This window comes from Gadus morhua, chromosome 17 (genome assembly GCF_902167405.1).
Source record: "Gadus morhua chromosome 17, gadMor3.0, whole genome shotgun sequence".
Classification (NCBI taxonomy): domain Eukaryota; kingdom Metazoa; phylum Chordata; class Actinopteri; order Gadiformes; family Gadidae; genus Gadus; species Gadus morhua.
In genome coordinates, this window is record NC_044064.1 from 11,835,779 (window position 1) to 11,851,765 (window position 15,987).

General features: G+C 42.2%; 1 long non-coding RNA gene across 1 annotated transcript; it reads right to left on the reverse strand.

Moving 5' to 3' along the window:
• Positions 1 to 9,231: 9,231 nt before the first annotated feature.
• On the reverse strand, positions 9,232 to 15,987 carry LOC115529239 (uncharacterized). Its single transcript, XR_003973498.1, has 2 exons — positions 9,838 to 15,987; positions 9,232 to 9,743 (listed from the first exon to the last, which is right to left on the reverse strand). It is a non-coding gene; the product is annotated as an uncharacterized LOC115529239 (long non-coding RNA).

Here is a 15,987-nt window from a genome sequence, read left to right on the forward strand (position 1 = left end):
TAAGGGGTAACACTGTTGTTTTTCTTTGGTCGTCATAAAAAAAAACACAAGGGGTAACATAGTCGTTTTTATCAAATGAAACATGAGGGGTAACACTGTCGATATTTATCTATTAAAACATAGGGGGTAACACTGTCGTTTTCATCAAATGAAACATGAGGGGTGACACTTTTATTTTTCTTTGGTCGTCATGAAAACAAAACATCAGGGGTAACACTGTGTTTTTTTATTGGCCGTCATGAAAAAAAACATAAGGGGTAACACTGTTGTTTTTTATTGGTCGTCATGAAAAAAAACATAAGGGGTAACACTGTTGTTTTTTATTGGTCGTCATGAAAAAAAACATAAGGGGTAACACTGTTGTTTTTTATTGGTCGTCATGAAAAAAAACATAAACGGTAACACTGTTGTCTTTGTCAAATAAAATATAAGGGGTAACACTGTCGTTTTTTATTCGTCGTCATGAAAAAAACCATAAGGGAAATAATAGAAATACACAGATACATTTTAATGTCATTTATATCCTCTTTATTGATGATTGATTATTGTGTAATGTCATCGCCTCAGTGGTGCAGTGGAGTGCACTCTGCCTAACCCACTGGAGACCGCAGCTCAATTTCTGTGGAAGACACAATATCTTTAATTTTAAATGTAATGCTATCATGTCTATTGTCGTTTTTATCAAATAAAACATAGGGGTTGACACTGTTGTTTTTCTTTGGTCGTCATGAAAAAGAACATAAGGGGTAACACTGTTGTTTTTCTCAGTCATCATGGGAAAAAAACATGAGGGGTAACACTGTCGTTTTTATCAAATGAAACATAAGGGGTAACACTGTTGTTTTTCTATTGGTCGTCATGAATAAAAACATAAGGGGTAATACTATTGTTTTTTTATTGGTCGTCATAAAAAAAAACACAAGGGGTAACACTGTTGTTTTTCTATTGGTCGTCATGAATAAAAACATAAGGGGTAACACTGTTGTTTTTCTTTGGTCGTCATAAAAAAAAACAAGGGGTAACACTGTCGTTTTTATCAAATGAAACATGAGGGGTAACACTGTCGTTTTTATCAAATGATACATAAGGGGTAACACTGTCGTTTTTTATCGGCTGTCATGAACAAAACATAAGGGGTAACACTGTCGATATATATCCATTAAAAAACATTAGGGGTAAGACTGTCGTTTTTATCAAATGAAACATAAGGGGTAACACTGTTGTTTTTTATTGGTCGTCATGAAAAAAAACATAAGGGGTAACACTGTTGTTTTTCTCAGTCATCATTGGAAAAAAACATAAGGGGTAACACTGTCGTTTTTATCAAAGGAAACGTAAGGGGTAACACTGTTGTTTTTTTATTGGTCTTCATGAATAAAAACATAAGGGGTAACACTGTTGTTTTTTATTGGTCGTAATGAAAAAAAAAATAGTCTTTCTCAAATAGAATATAAGGGGTATCACTGTTGTTTTTCATCAGTCATCATTGGAAAAAAACATAAGGGGTAACACTGTCGATATTTATCCATTAAAACATAGGGGGTAATACTGTCGTTTTTATCAAATGAGACACAAGGGGTAACACTGTTGTTTTTTATTGGTCGTCATGAAAAAAAAAATAAGGGGTAACACCGTTGTTTTTTATTGGTCGTCATGGAAAAAAACATAAGGGGTAACACTGTTGTTTTTTATTGGTCGTCATGAAAAAAAACATAAGGGGTAACACTGTCATTTTTTATTAGTCGTCATGAAAAAAAACATGATGGGTAACACTGTCGATATTTATCAATTAAATCCTAGGGGGTAACACTGTCGTTTTTATCAAATGAAACATTAGGGGTGACATTGTCGTTTTTCTTTGGTCGTCATGAAAAAAACCATAATGGGTAACACTGATGTTTTTTATTGGTCGTCAGTGTAACAGTACTTAACATAAAAGCCACAGTGGTGTAAGTGGTAGTGATGCTATGGTAGCAATCAAGGGGTTGTGTGATTGATTCTCTCACCGGTCAGATCGATTGTTGCTCTTTTAGTCAAACTTCGGCCTTGGCAAAACGTGCGTATTTATTCATTCCACCTTCCTCAATTGTGCTCCCTGGTCCCAGGAATACATAGTGCCTATAATATGGAAAGTGGTTGGATTCTATCATATGCTGTACATCAGAGTATATTACAGTTTTTGTTTTTGGTCTGTTGGCTGCAAAACATTCTGAGTTAGCATACATACTTGATGATTGGGCAACTTTACACACATATTTTAGATACTATAGATTTGTATAGTCACTGGCCCCCTTTAAATTGTGCATTTATGCTATTACTATAGCCTACTATTATTATTGACACTTTTTTTAGAAAATTGCAACTTTCATTTCAATTTTCATATTTTGTTCTTTGGTTTATGCATTTGAATACTTGACTATCATGATTCGTGACACATTATATATTTATTTTTACTATTTTTTTTACGGTATTGGGTCTGTGAATTAGAGTTTTTATCAAACCAATAGGCTATACAATATAATCAATATAAATATTGTAAACATCACTGTATTACAAAGTTAATTCAAAATTAATTAAATAGACCAATAGGCCTATTTATTTATATATATTATAAAAAGGCCTATTGGTCTATCAATATCTAAGCTATATATTATTGTATGTACGTTTTTATTATACTGACGCACGTATATTCATTCTGTTCAATGAGATGTTAGCTGATAACAGCTTTTGGTCATGGTAGCAGCCATGGTGACAATGGCTGGCTGCCACAGGTCGCTCATTCAGCCATACCTCTGGTTGGTTGCGACCTATTTGCCGCCAATAGGGTCACGACGCTTTTATGGTTGCGACCTGGTCGGTCAGCCTGCCAGAGCCAGCTGCCAGCCGCAGCCAGCGGCCAGTGGCCAGCGGCCAGCCGTGGCTGGCCTGTCGTCGCAGCCAGCCTGCCGATACCAGCCAGGCGTCGCAGCCCGTCATTACGTCGTCTAATTATCATACCATCGTACTAAAACATACAAAAATGTTAAAATGAAAGAGGCCGATTGCGTCAATAAGTTTGACTAAAAGAGCAAAAATATGACCGTCCGTGGAGAGAATCGTACACCGGCCTACATGATTACTAACCTAGCGTGACTATACCGCTAGTACCACTGTGGCATTTGCTTCAAAATATTGCACTTATATTTATCTTTATCACTCTATAACGAAGAACTTTGTGCATAATATACGTTATTAGGCTTAATGACATTTAACAAAACAAATAGGCTATATAATATGGAGGTAGATTTGTGTCTTTAGTATGCAATCAAAAATAATAGGTTTGAGAGCAAAACTTTCCACACTGCAATAAAAAATTAGGTTTGAGAGCAAAACTTTCCACACTGCAATCAAAAAATTGATTTGAGAGCAAAACTATCGACACTGCAATCAAAAAATGTTTTATTGCAAGATAAATTAATGTGATAAAAAAAAATATTAATGGGAATCCAAAAGTTTTGTTTGCAAACCAAAAAGTTTTGTTGCAAATCCAAAAGTTTTGTTTGCGAATCAAAAAGCTTTGCTTGCGAATCCTAAAGTTTTGCTTGCGAATCCAAAAGCTTTGCTTGCTGTTGAGCTGAATCTGGGGGGGCGGGACCTACGCCGAAAGATGTAAGACACGTCTCTTTTGGCCAGTCTCGATCGGAGTGACAGCTTGGCAACATCCACAATTAGTAACGAGAGAGGGAGTTCTATTTCATGTAGGCTACGCCGTCTAGGCTTCGCCTTATGAGCTTGTCCCGTGCGCGCGCTTGCGCGCCCTGAATATCCCGTAGGCCTCCCTGTCAGCCGACAAGGAGACCATGGCAGAGGAAAGCAGGGCGTTGTTGTTGACCGCCGCCGCGGATTGAGAGGCACAAACGAACACCCTGTCCGTCAGGCCGACAATCTGCTTCTGGAGGCGGTCGGGGGGCAGCGGCTTTTCGGATGTTGCCAAGCTGTCACTCCGATCGAGACTGGCCAATAGAGAGGTGTCTTACATCTTTCGGTGTAGGTCCCGCCCACGAGATTCAGCTCAACAGCAAGCAAAGCTTTTGGATTCGCAAGCTAAACTTTAGGATTCGCAAACAAAGCTTTTTGATTCGCAAACAAAACTTTTGGATTCGCAAACAAAACTTTTGGATTTGCAAACAAAACTTTTGGGTTTGCAAACAAAACTTTTGGATTCCCATTAATATTTTTTTTATCACATTAATTTATCTTGCAATAAAACATTTTTTGATTGCAGTGTCGATAGTTTTGCTCTCAAATCTATTTTTTGATTGCAGTGTGGAAAGTTTTGCTCTCAAACCTATTATTTTTGATTGCATAATAAAGACACAAATCTACCTCCATAATATAATATATAAAATACAGTATTTGAATGCGCCCCAAATTACAACTAATATATTTTATTGATACTGATAGACCAACGATTTCATCATTTAAACTGTACTTCAATAGAAAAATATTAAAACAATATTAGCAATAAAGAGCTGTAGGTAGCTTTTGACCACAGCGACGGAAAGCAGCCAGACGAGCGACCAACACAGCGACCAATGCGACCTACGTCGCGACCAATGCGACCTACGTCGCGACCAATGCGACCTACGTCGCGACCAATGCGACCTACGTCGCGACGCATGTCGTTGGCCACTCAGAGAGCTCGGCCCTACTGCTCAATGCCTTGATGGTCGATTGCTCTTGGTTGTGGTCACCAGAGTTCCTGGTTCATGTCCCCTGGACAATGAACCAGATCTAGATCTATAGATCTAGATGATAGTGGGACAGTCACAGAGTAACTAAATTAATGCAATGTACAAAAAAGTAGCAAGACCCTTTTAGTCCTAACACCCCCCCCCCCCCCCCCCCCCCCCCCCCCCCCCCCCCCCCAGCCCCTATGAAGGGGGGGATGGGGAGGTTCTGCCACGTTGGGGACCTTTTGGGGGGTACTCCCTTCTTGGTGACCGTGTGACACTATAACAACATGTGACACTAGTTGTTATAGTGCTGAGAGGGTGTGTTTTTGAGGCAGTTGTTATCGCCGATGTCTTGCTTTCTTGTACTTTTGCCTCTGTAGTCTGTTTTGATGCTCGTCATTGTAGTCCTTTGCATAACCTGACCTTCTTTTCTCATATTACTATTCAGATGTAAAGCCGTTCTGCCGAATTCAACAACCGTAGAAACAGAGGAAAGGACACAACATTATCGAGACCAATCTCATGGGCCCTGACGAACCGGTGAAACGGATAAGTCTGATGAATTTAACCACGGGTCGAACCAATGATGGAAGTCTTCAACAGCAGATGAAACAGGACATGAAACAGTACATTTGTTACGAATGAGATCAATCTTATTTTAGATTTCTGTTGCCTACTGTAAAACCGAAGAGATCAGTCGGAGTCAATTGCGAATCCGATAAAGTTGGATGGAAGGAAGCCAATGAGTTGGATGACACCTAGGATAATCCCTCAAACCACAAATCTTTGAACAAGATATGCATTGAAGTAGAAACATTTATTTCCCTGTGATATCATAGATGTTTTTCCACTTTGATTTTGCTACCGTTTCTGGGAGATGTGATGTTTATAATGAAAGACCAGTTCAAATAGGATTTCTGTCATTGTTTTATATGATCTAGAATGTCTGCGGAATTTCATTCACAGCGCAACACATGTGACACTTGATGTGAAATGGCTGGAGATAAAATATAGGCCTTCCTAGACCTTCAAAGGAATTTAAAGGGATACGCAGAGGTATATGAAAATTTGCCTGTTTTACCCAGATTGAGACGATTTGTTTAATCCCAAATTCATCGTTGTGCGTCAAGAAGGGGAATTCCCCGGGTTAGCATTTGCTTTCGACAGCCGCATCTAATGATTTGCAGAGTTATAGTATGCTTGCTCTATCTTACTGAGTCTTGAAACAAACATTTGAACAGTGGTGCAGTGGAGAGCACTGTTGGATAGCACTCTGGAGACCAGGGTTCAATTCCTGTTTACTGTATGTTAATTCACTAAAGGGTAAGTCTAATAAGTCTGTAATGATATTTCTATTGAACTGATTGATATAGCCTTCGACCACAATGTGATCATAATGTGGAGAGAGCAGTTGGCAGACACTCCTGAGACCGGGGTTCAAGTCCAACTAATGCTCTCTAATGTTTTTTTCTATATCATGTGAGTTGTAAAGTCAAGTCTAACTGCCATCAACAAAATCGTCAAATCATCAAAACTCAGACGCAGGTTCGAGTCCCAGCTCACAGGGATTAAGAATTTGCTCATCCTTTCTTGCTGAGCCTAGATTCTGTTCACCGCTTAGACCCAGGGTTTGAGTCCCCTGATGGAGTAAGCACCTTAATGGATACTTCTTATTTCTAGACTGTGTGAATTATAAAGACAAGTATAACCTCCAAAACATCCTAATCTGTGTCTTGGTGGTGTGGTGGTAAGGGCTGTGGGTTAACACTCTGCAGGTGCAGGTTCGAGTTCCCGTACGCACGGCTATTAAGATTGATGAGCTTTCAGACACTATCTATGTTCGGGTGCCCTGCTCCGAACCAGGGTTCAAGAGGTACAGTAATGGATACATCTTATTTCTCTATCATGTGAATGGTAAAGTCAAGTAAGACCTCCAAAAATGCTGTGGTTAGTGTCTTGGTGGTGCAGCGGTCAGGGCTGTTGGTTAACGCTCTGTAGACTCAGGTTTGAGTCCCCGCACGCACGGCTAATAAGAATGATGAGCATTCAGACACTATGGTTCAGGAGGTACCTTAATGGATACCTGTTATTTCTCTATCATGTGAATGGTAAAGTCAAGTATAACCTCCAAAAATGCTCTGGTTAGAGTCTTGGTGGTGCAGCGGTCAGGGCTGTTGGTTAACGCTCTGTGGACTCATGTTCGAGTCCCCGCACGCACGGCTAATAAGAATGATGAGCTTCCAGACAATAGGTAGGTTCAGGTGCCCTGCTCAGAACCAGGGTTCAAGAGGTACCGTACCGGATACATGTTATTTCTCTATCATGTGAATGGTAAAGTCAAGTATAACCTCCAAACACGTTCTGCATAGCGTCTTGGTGGTGCAGCGGTCAGGGCTGTTGGTTAACGCTCTGTGGACTCATGTTCGAGTCCCCGCACGCACGGCTAATAAGAATGATGAGCTTCCAGACAATAGGTAGGTTCAGGTGCCCTGCTCAGAACCAGGGTTCAAGAGGTACCGTACCGGATACATGTTATTTCTCTATCATGTGAATGGTAAAGTCAAGTATAACCTCCAAACACGTTCTGCATAGGGTCTTGGTGGTGCAGCGGTCAGGGCTGATGGTTAACGGTTAGTTAACGCCCTGTAGACTCAGGTTCAAGTTGCCGCTCACACGGCCACCAAGATAAGAGTACACCAAGGTCGGCACACCACCACGTTGGCATGTACAGCAGAACCCCACCCCCCCTCCTCTGGGGGGGGTGGGGGGGGGGTAAGGACTAAAGGGGTCTTGCTACTTGTGGTAAGGACTAAAGGGGTCTTGCTACTTGTGGTAAGGACTAAAGGGGTCTTGCTACTTGTGGTAAGGACTAAAGGGGTCTTGCTACTTGTGGTAAGGACTAAAGGGGTCTTGCGGTAGGGGTTAGACTACTATTTTACTGCCCATTATAAGCTTTTTTTTTAAAAAAACACCCTATATATAATTTTTTTTGTGTTTTTTTTTATTTGTGTTTCATTTAATGTTTTTATTTTTGTTTGGTGTGTTTTTATTGTGTTTCTTTGTAGATTTTTTTTTTAAAAAATCCCCTTACTACCACCCTATATATATTTAATTTTTTTTTGGTTTGTTTTTATTGTGTTTTTTTGTGTTTTTTTTTAAAAAAGGTTTTTTTTTTAAAAGTGTTTTTATAAAAAAAAGAGCTGTTTTTTTTTTTAAAAGAGTTCTTTTTTTTAAAAAAAAGGTGTTTTTTTAAAAAAAAGTGTTTTTTTTTAAAAAAAAGTGTTTTTTTAAAAAAAGGAGGTTTTTTTTTTAAAAAAAAAGAGGTGATTTAAAAAAAAACATGTTTTTTATGTGTTTTTTGTTAGTTTTTTTTCAAGAAAGGTGATTAGGGGGCTCTATAATGGGTGGGTGGCGGGCCAAGGGATGTTCAAAAAAGTAGCAAGACCCTCTTAGTCCTAACACCCCCCCCCCCCCCAGCCCCTCTGAAGGGGGGGATGGGAGGGTTCTGCCACGTTGGGGACCGTTTGGGGGTACTCCCTTCTTGGTGGCCGGGTGAGCCGGGACTCGAACCGGAGTCTACAGAGTGTTAAACCACTGCCTCTGACCGCTTCACCACCAAGACGCTATCCAGACCATGCTTGGAGGTTATACTTGACTTTACCATTCACATGATAGAGAAATAAGATGTATCTGGTACGGTACCTCTGGTTCTGAGCAGGGCACCTGAACCTACATAGTGTCTGGAAGCTCATCATTCTTATAAGCCGTGCGTGCTGGGACTCGAACATGAGTCTACAGAGCGTTAACCAACAGCCCTGACCGCTGCACCACCAAGACACTAACCAACGTCATTCTTATAAGCCGTGCGTGCTAGGACTCGAACATGAGTCTACAGAGCGTTAACCAACAGCCCTGACCGCTGCACCACCAAGACACTAACCAACTTGGAGGTTATACTTGACTTTACCATTCACATGATAGAGAAATAATACCATTACGGTACCTCTTGAACCCCGGTTCTGAGCAGGGAACCTGAACCTACATAGTGTCTGAAGCTCATCATTCATATTAGCCGTGCGTGCGGGGACTCGAACCTGAGTCTACAGAGCGTTAACCAACAGCCCTCACCGCTGACACTTACCAGAGCATGTTTGGAGGTTATACTTATCCCTAATACACTACATTTACCCTTGGATGCAGTTGTTTTGACGCATACATAACTAGAGGGTGCACTGTACTAATGCTTGCTCTGGGACACGATTCAATAGATTAACGTTCATAAACTGACTTATCTCCAGATGTTTTTGATAAACTGGAGGATGCTCCAAAAAAAAGCCCCCCCCCCCCCCCCCCCCCAGGCAATCAGGCTAAATTGGTACATTGTTAAGTGACTCGAACCCAGGACCTCAGGCTGATGACCGGGAGCTCGCCACAGCGCTGGAGATTGCCAGAAGAATATTTGACATTATATTTGACATGACTGTGGTTGAAAATCAACAGTCATAAGCAAGACTTGAAGCTGGGTCCCAAGCACTTTATTCAGCAGGTCTTCAAACTTCAAATGAAAAGGCTTTCATCAGTGGGCCATTGGCTAAATCACCATTGTGTGGTATACAATAACTCGCATGACAATCTTCTTCAATTGAACTATATCACATTAAATCACAGATTCAGTCCTTTGTTGCAAACAGGTAAAAACATAAAGCAAATTTTCACAATAATAACTTCAGCTTCATTCCATGAGGTCTCGTTACTTTGAGTCCGCCGTGCCGCATCTACGTGCCGTGCGTAACCGAGCAGGGGTTGCGCAACCCCAGCAGGGGTCGCTGGGGTTGCGCACCTGTTGGGCTTTAATCAATCAATGCTGCCATGTAGCGTTTTCTTCAAACAAATCCATAAAACGAGTTTTGACATCATCCCCCTGTGATGAGGCTGCAGATTTTTCTGCAACATTTTCTTTGCAAAGTAGCAGTTCAAACTCTCGTGAACACCGGCTTGTGGACTACCACTTCCACATTGTTTCTTCCTCTGGTGAATACAATATGGGATAAATAAAAGAAAGCAATTATCATACAATCATGCAAACTCAAAATAGACCCCCCTCCTGACTCTCTATTCATACCGTTCTTCAGGGGATTGAGTCAGCACACACAAGCAGACAGGCGGTTCCGCCTGTTGTGACTGCTGGATGTGGAAGCGGAGGTTGTTGTTCACCTAGAGGGGGTGGTGGAGACCAGTGTTGCCAGATTGGGCAACACTATTTCCCCACCATTTCGTCACACAGTAGAATCTACGCCAAGCTGGTTCTCGGTGCTTTGTTCTTGGAAGATCTGTGGGGTTTTTTTACACACTCTCCAGATTTCCTAGCCTGGCTCCGCCCGCCAAAGTACTTCAACTAAATCTTAATTCCCCTTCAGTACTACGTCTGGGTCTGCGGTATGTTAGTAGGTTTTCTCCGTCCAAATGTTGTGCGTCAGATCAGCGAGAAGAGGGAGTGGCTGAGAGCTATGACGTTAGCGCACGTTGTTTGGTTTGTTTACAGCCTGCGCGCAACGTGATTTCCGGCCAAACGTTAGCGATTGGTTATGGCAGATCAATCCTCGGACCTCCGAGACAAATGGATAATAAAACGCAAACGCACCATTATTAGTACGGGGGTTAGAGGTAATGGTTGTTCCGATGGACTATGTCATCGTCCGTCGTGATGGCTGACTGACATCACGATGGAGGGCCACCATCGTCTCATTGACATGAGATATTGTAAACATTTACAATCCTGCTCTGTGATATTTAATTTATCATAATTTCTGTTTACTTGTTTTTGCTTTTTATGAGAGGTACCGGATCTGCCCAAATAAGTACCGGAACACAGCGAGGCCAAAATTAAGAGGTGCCGGATCTTGTTCCGGCAGGATCCGGCTCAAATTAACCACTGGTCCAGAGAGTCTGGTAGGACCAGGCTACAGATCTCCTGCCTCCGCCTATTTTGACAGTTGAGTTGTATACTCATTACCGCGGGATGAAAAAAAGTTTATTAATTGTTTATGGTTGGCTAAATAGTTTACAATCACCAACTGAATGTGAAACGTTATAATTAACCATTTGTGTCTGTCTGTCTGTCTGTCTGTCTGTCTGTCTGTCTGTCTGTCTGTCTGTATGACCATATGGGCTCAAACAAGCAGAACGTCTGCACCCCTCCCTCCACTTTCTCCGTTCTGTTGTCAGCTAACAAGAGACAGCGAGGCGGTTGCCGCTAACAACAGCCAATATGCTTGTAGAGAACGAGCCGAAGGCGGCGAAAGAAGCAGCCGGTGAGGGGAAGTCGAAAACTAGTGTGGGGAAAACCGAAGAGCCCCAAAGGAAGAAGTTTACAAGAGAAACAGACATAAACCCTTTTGGTCCGATGCGCTATGATGGGATGGGATCGAATAGCCCGGAGGTTGTGCTGTTGGATTCTGTGTGTCGTCAAGATGGATTTACCTGAGACAGTTTTTTTCCCATGAGCAGAATTTGATAGTTTTTTAAACAGCCTTAATCAATATGTCTGCCGCTTGCTAATCCAAAAGGTGTGATTGGACCAGATGCCCACCTCTCCCAGCCATGTGTCACCCTGTTGTGCACGATTGCATGAATTATTATCATTATTTTGTACCGACTCCTTTGTATGCAGCCAATAGCCCACAACATACAAAAGGACTGTTTGGAAAACATTGCATCTTTGTTCATGCTGTGGCGCATTGACACAGTGATTTGTTTTCATTTTGGGTAGCAGGAAAAAAAAATCATGTATGTCTACAATGCTAAAATGTAAATTCTGTTGCCATCTGGTGGTCATCAAGACATGCAGGCTACTTTAGGAACGAAGATCAATTGTCCTTTGTTTACACTACTGCCACTGTCGATTAAAGACTGCTTGAAGGTTTCATTCGTCGTCATATATGAGCAACTTATAGCTCTGGCAAGCTTATGTCATATGTATTTATGTGAACACTAAATTTGTTTCAGAAACCAATGATCATGCTCTGTGAATTTGATTTACTCATTATACATGATTGGTATTTTTGTAAGTGGCTCGGATATAGGGGCTGAAGAAGGCTACAAAAATCTGCAAATCACACCATCGTCTATCAACAACTTCCGCCACTTTTTATATTCCCAAGGGATGTTAAATTATCTTGAGAAGAGCTTTGATTGGGTTATGACAACAGGCAATCACACCAAATATTGTCTGTTAATGTCTGGCTAATCAACAGTTCTAGGTACTGTATGCATTCACACTAACTTAAAATAATTCACAATGACTAACGGAATTGCAGTATCTACTTATGTTTCTGCAACGGAAGAGGCTTTAGCAATAGGATGAATTGTAAAGCAATGTGATTAAAAATATACTTTTGGGCATTTGGGATTGCAATAGAGTGGCAAAAGAAAGCAGGTACACAATGACTGAATGTCTGAATGACTGAATGCATGACTGCATTACAGCCCGGGAATGGAGCAGGCAGAGAAATCTCAGCAGTTTGTCTTGTTATTCATGTCTTGAAGCCAGAAAACCGCCGTTCTTAGAATTGTGCTATGATAGCCTACCGTGGCTGCATTTTTGGTACAACATGAGCATTGAACCAAAACATGATATTAATTTCGGTATTTGTAAATAACCCCACATTTCCCTGTACACTGAAAGAGAGAGTGATACATTCACAGCTAACTGAAGGATAGCGTCACAGAGTACACGACAACCAGATAAAGTAGAATATAAGCAAGGTAGAGGACCAGAGGATTGGTAGAGGAGGGTAAAAGGAAGGGGGCATAACAAAAGGAAGGTATTGATTCTTAGCTAAAAGTTTATATGTTCAAGCCCAAATGTCCTCATTGAGACCTGTAGGCATCACCGGGCAATAAGAAATATTTGACGAACCTTTGAAACACTTGAACCACTCATGTGACTCTTGACCCAAAGTTTGAAAGCCGCTGCTCTAGTCCTAAATCGCGAGTGATTATTCAAATTAAGAGCAGTCAAACGCAACGGTCAACCAAGTCTCCAGCATTTCGTCGCCACATCATCATTGTGTTGTCTCTTAATTTTTTGTTGACAGCGGCAGCTTTATTTTGCTTTGTTGCTAGCCAGCAGAACGCGTCCAACAAAAACTGTCCTCCTTCTGTTGCTTAATTGTAAACCCAAATTAAGCGTCAGCTTTCTGTCACCACGACCAAGCATTTAATTGGTCTGCACACGCAGGCCGCAAGGCCAACCGGAATATTTACCCCAAACTCACTCACTCACGCTCTCTCTCATATGTTCTTTCAAAGCCCAGCTCCTCGTGTACCGTATGGGGGGGTCATGCTGTGTAATTGTTTGCGGCTGCTGTTTGCGAGCAATCCTTTGGTGTTATCTTTGCACGCTCCTGCTGAAGGAGGATTGAATTATGGAATCATTTTGTCACGGAATCGTCCAATGGGAGGACTCCCAGGTCTTCATTCAACGCAACAAAACACCGGAGAGACCAGAGGCCCATTTGGATGGCGTGTTTTGTGACAATTTGCGAGAAGGAAACCTCAGTTATCGCAGAGATACAGGAACCAATGCGTCCCGTTGCCTCGAATAAAGTTATTTAGGTCGTCTGAGCTGCCTCAGGTGTATTTCATTCACACCAAATCTCTCCCAAAAAAACTGAATGTTGGAGGAATTCAGAGAGGCCTTTACAAAGTTCTGTCTTTCCCTTGTTGCTCCTTCTTGTTATGATAAGAAGCGATGGCAGCATTACTACAGCATTATAATTCTGCATAGATTACCATAATATTTCTTTGTCTTTAATTACCCTGATCCCAAACTGTCAATCACACGCTTGCGTTTCCGTGAGACACCCAAAGCATAATTATAGACTGAACGCAAGCTATTCCGGTCTGGTTTTACGATTTCTGACAGAACAATTTTAACTCAAACACACACACACTGTCAATCTATAGGATACCACAAACACTAAGCCATGATCATTTGATTAACTCTCCAGATGAGAATGTGGGTTGACACTTTCATACTGCCCCCTGGTGGTGGCACTCCATAGAGAGACGATTTACTGATGAGTTACTCCCTTCAAAAGAGTAGGCTTACCCAGGGCCGGGCCCTCACAGACTAATATGGTGCCTGTGTTCTTCAGGCAAGATTTCAGATGGTTACATTGCAGCCCAAGGGTGTGCTGTAGTAATGAGTGTGTCATATGGAGTCGGAGGGGTCTACCCCCAGGACATCAAACACTTAACTTCCTGCACTCTGGTGAATTTTTATGCACCAATTTGGGCCTCTTCAATTCATGGTTGCAATGTCTTTATTTATTTCAGAGGAAGATAACTAACAGCAATTGGTTCCTATGCCAATGTAGCCAATTCCACCACCAATCATTGTGTTAATACACTCACTATACACTTTATGTCTTTGAGATTTAGTGTTATTCCTTTCTTTTTGCACAGGGCTGATGTGACAACCCAGAAAAAAGGCCCTTTTTTAATAGGCCATGCATGTAGTTTGAGCCCCCGTGGGGTCACATGATAGAAAAAATACCTTGATGAGTAAATCTGTGGGCATTGATTTGTAAACCGTTCCCTCAGATTCCGAAACCGTGCGCACCGTTTTCCCAATCCGTGTGCACGGATCTGCTATGTTCTACTCAACAGGGATTCCCCATGATCACTGTGACGGCGAACGCCTATGTGATTCAGACCGGCATCTCTTCAGTTTGAACGACTGAATGTAGGATTTATCTTTTAAAGTGAGGATGATTTTTGAACGTTTGTTAAAAATAAACTAATCTCTGACTGAAACACTACGTTTGCCTCATCTCATACTCATGCGTGAGGCCTGTGTAGGACCAGCTGTCACAATGCTGTCATGGAGAATTCATGCTGTGTAGAATACACCAAATCCAAAGCGCTGAGTCTGAATCCGAGGGAACGGTTTACAAAACCGTGCGCATAGATCTTCACCCCTCCAGGGGGGCTCCGATGAAATCTCTATGGATGGACAGCGTCCCTAGCGTTACACCAAAACGAAAGAAAGACAAAGAAAAAGATAATATCAAAGACCTTTTTGGATATGGTACATTTCAGACGTATTGTTTTCAAGTACAACTTCACATAGAGAGAAGGAGAGAGAGAGAGTGAGAGCGAGAGAGAGAAAGAACAAAGTGCTGACACTGCTTTATATGGCTAGTTCAGTCCAGACAGTCTCCCTCCCTCAGGGGTTGAAATGAAATCTTTAAGGAAGAATCAAACCCTTACTCTCCCCAACCACTTCTCTCTCTCTCCCCCCCCCCCCACACACACACACTCCCAACCAAAGATATTGTTTCACTTGTCTTCAGGGACAACCTACTTATTATAGAGGTTGTGGAGGGAGAGGGAGGTGTTGGTGGAGGGGGAGGGAGGATGTGGCGGTGATATCAAGTTCAGAACCACTTTGATGAACAGATTTGGGCACAGTCAACTGACGAGAGGGAGGGAGGGAGGGAGGGAGGGAGGGAGGGGAGTGGCTTTGACACTTTGCAGATATTTTCATTCACAAATGGCAAACATACACACGCACACCCACACACGGCGCGTTGTGCTCCAGAGGGCCACTAGAAAGACCACGATGATGGAGGTCATTCCCCTGTTCCCTGCAGTGTCCATGGCAACGGAGACTGCGAGGCCCCGTCCCTTTATGCTCATATGGGACGGGGAGGGGGCATGCATGTGTGAATGTGAATGTTCTTCTGTCACAGGCCCTAACCCAGCCTTGTACTACCCCAATCAGCTGGTCTACTGGGGACCGGTTCAGGGTTCGACCTTTGACGCCCACAGTCTACCTGTAGGCATTCTAAACACCCCTGACCCCTGCGCGCTTAAGGATTTGGGCAGTTTTGTTCAAACCCCAGGTAATTGTTAACGTTTTCTTCGTCGAGATGTTAACAGCTATGATTTTTGTGCAACTTTTTGTTCAGCTAGTTTGGCGATTATCCATTGTATTCCTAAGGAGTGTTTAGAGGCTCCCTAAGCTCTATCTTTGTTTTGTCCAACACAAGAAAGTGCACACAAACTGCACTGGCTTTTAGCTTTCTACCATAGTGCACAAACAAATTCCCAAGTTTCTGTTTTGTGATTAGTTGTTTTTGCGGATCAGTCCTTCAAACACAACCAACCTTCAACTGTATACCACCACGACACACACACACACACACACACACACACACACACACACACACACACACACACACACACACACACACACACACACACA